This window comes from Leuciscus leuciscus, assembly GCF_965113295.1.
Source record: "Leuciscus leuciscus genome assembly, chromosome: 4".
Classification (NCBI taxonomy): Eukaryota; Metazoa; Chordata; class Actinopteri; order Cypriniformes; family Leuciscidae; genus Leuciscus; species Leuciscus leuciscus.
The window spans coordinates 30,402,417-30,405,389 of NC_138728.1; positions in this window are offsets into that span (position 1 = coordinate 30,402,417).

The following is a 2,973-nucleotide window of genomic DNA, read 5'->3' on the forward strand; positions in this document are numbered from 1 at the left end:
ATATGTCGATAGCTGCACAACATATAAGTATTACAAGAATCTTTTATAGTTTCTTCATCAGCAACCAATCCAGCTGCACAAGCAAATGAGCACGCTTAAAACAAAGATCCATAAATCAACAACAGAGGAATTTTCCTGCTTGGAAATTCCACCCTTCTCATTGATCAAGCAAACCCAGAGAGGTGGGGCTTTTCTCAGGCTTTATAGAGACAAATTCACAGTGACCCACTCTCTCTTCTTCAGGCCTCTACAGCTGCTTCTTCGGGTTGATGTCTGTGGGGATGGCCCCGGTCACAGCCTGCTATGCCTTCACTCTCCCAACAGAGTCAGACTGTATTTTCTTCAACCCAACTCAGAAGAAAACTGCAACTTTCCCATCACTGAATGGGCAACCGTCAACTCTTCCGACTTCCTCACTCCTTGGTTGCCTGCGTGGCCTCTCCGGCCCAGGATTTCCACTGCAAAGGCCATGCAAGTATACATTTAATGAGGTGCTCTGAAAATGATAAGCTGATGGTTCTTTTCATAGTTAAATGGATCTTTTCCATAGTTCCATTTCCTCCTTCCAGTTTCATTCTGTCACTCACCATTTTACCTATGCATGTATGCATGTGTGTTTAGATTAGTTATGTTTGTGATTTAGTTAATAAAACTTGTGCACAATACATATTTGTTTCTGATTCTCTGCTTGCAACAAAGTTTACGTTACGATTTAGATTTTGACTACAGGCTCTTAGTAATACTGTACATTAAGACAGACATTTCCCTCCCCCAGAAATGAATATTTCTTAGAATTAATAAACAATTAACGCTGAGTGTTCACGGGACGAACAGGTGGGTTGATTGTAATATTAATTTTTACTACATTAAGTTAATTCTATTAACTGATCCAAATATTCATAATCAATTATAACAAGTTATGATTAATTATTAGTATTTCTTTAGAGCTAATTTGCTACAATATACATGGAAAAGCTGATAAAGATACAAAAGCTGTGTTTACATTTAAAGGGATAGTTCACTCAAAAATGAAAATTGTGTCATCACTTACTCAACCTCATGTTGTTCTAAACCTTTATGGGTTTCTGTTCTGTTGAACACAAAAGAAGATATTTTGAAGAATGTCGGTAACCAAACAGTTGATGGACCCCATTGACTTCCATAGTGGGAAAAAAATATACTATGGAAGTCAATGGGGTCCATCAACTGTTTGGTTACCGACATTCTTCAAAATATCTTCTTTTGTGTTCAACAGAACAGAGAAACCCATACAGGTTTAGAACAACACGAGGTTGAGTAAGTGATGACACAATTTTCATTTTTGAGTGAACTATCCCTTTAAGTCTTCACGGTTACTTAGTACATGTAAGTAGCTTTCTCTACCGTGAACGAGATTATTTTATTCCCCGATGCTGATGTACAGATCAAACGTTACATATGAGGTAGACATATTTCTCTCAGTTGTTTCGTTTCCTTAAAGGGATACTTCAGGATTTAACATTAAGCTTTGTATTAGTAGAAAACCTGTAGTATTTTCGAATTACCGTGCTTTCCATCCCCCTGAGATGAGAGATTTATGTATTTTCTGTCTGGAAAAAATCCTCAGATGACGCAAAAATCGTCATTTTGCGTCATCAGAGGATTTTCTGGCCAGAGGCTAAAGACTACAGCCAGTAGGAGGGGCTGTCCCGCATGTTTTCAACCCGCCCATAGAGGGTGGGATCTCACTCACAGAATGTACACATAGTTTCAGCTGTCTTTCTTTGGAAGCTAAGCTAGCAGGCTCTTGTTCTGTGGAGAAAGCTGAGTAGGCGGAGAAAGCTGAGTATTAGGGGTTACCATCCTCTTTTTCCCGGACATGTCCGGCCATCACGATCGTCCAAAATGTCCGGGATTCGGCTTTTGCTTTCTGCAGTCGCCATTCATTGTTTACATGCACACCTTTTGTTTCAATCTAACTGAATTCATTCCGATAGGTGAATCTGAATGTAGTGTTTACATGAACGCTAAACAAGTGATCGGTTGATGTGCGTTTTAACATTGCTAAGAAAATTCCCACTCCTCCGTGAGAGATAGGAGACCGATGCGTCTCAGTAATGACGCCACCGGCGTCGCGCCGTTCTCCTGCGCCCCTCAGCCTCGTCCTGCTCGCCACAGTAAACATGATGAATGGCGACTGTAGAACGCAAAAGCCGAATCCCGGACATTTTGGGCGATCTCGATATCCCGGGCAGACTCGTCACGGAGACTCACTAGTAGCCTAACCTTGTTTTCAACTGCTCTCTCTAACCGGGAGGCGTGGCTTGGGAGTGGCCTCGTAGAGCAGCGAAGCAAGTGCATTCTGGGAGTTGTTGTCTTTCATCCACATAAGCCAAAAATACATTTTCGGCTTTTCTCAGTCTAGAAAGCTCCAAATTCAAAAATGTCTTCACATTTCTTCTACATAAATGACCTATTTTAAATACACATTCATCTTTCCAGAGGTGAAGTATCCCTTTAACTTTATATCGCAACGCTGTGCTGCAGTACTGTGAGTTCCCTCAATATGTCATACTCCAGGATTCCCCTGCTGTCGGGACGCTTAACGGACTAAATACAGTGATATAAAAGACCAAACTTGCACCTTATTGGGATATAGGGTATATTTAGGCTACAGGCAAGCAGACTCAGAATATGAACGTAACCTGCAAAGTCTCACGCTTAGTGTTTCCCAGTGATATATTAGCATAGTTGGCTTGACAATGACATTGAATGTTCGATATTCGCGCATTTAGGGACCATCTCTAAAGTTACATATGACATTGGTATACACGTTTCTAACTTCAATAGCATTTGAAGAGAATGACTTAGTCATAAAACCAACTGTAAAGTGTTCATGTAGGTGTCAGGCATGATGCACACTTTCATTTGTCCTACTTGTTTAAAGGTTATAACTTTTTTTTCTTCATTTTTTTTAAATGAAAGATCAAAAAG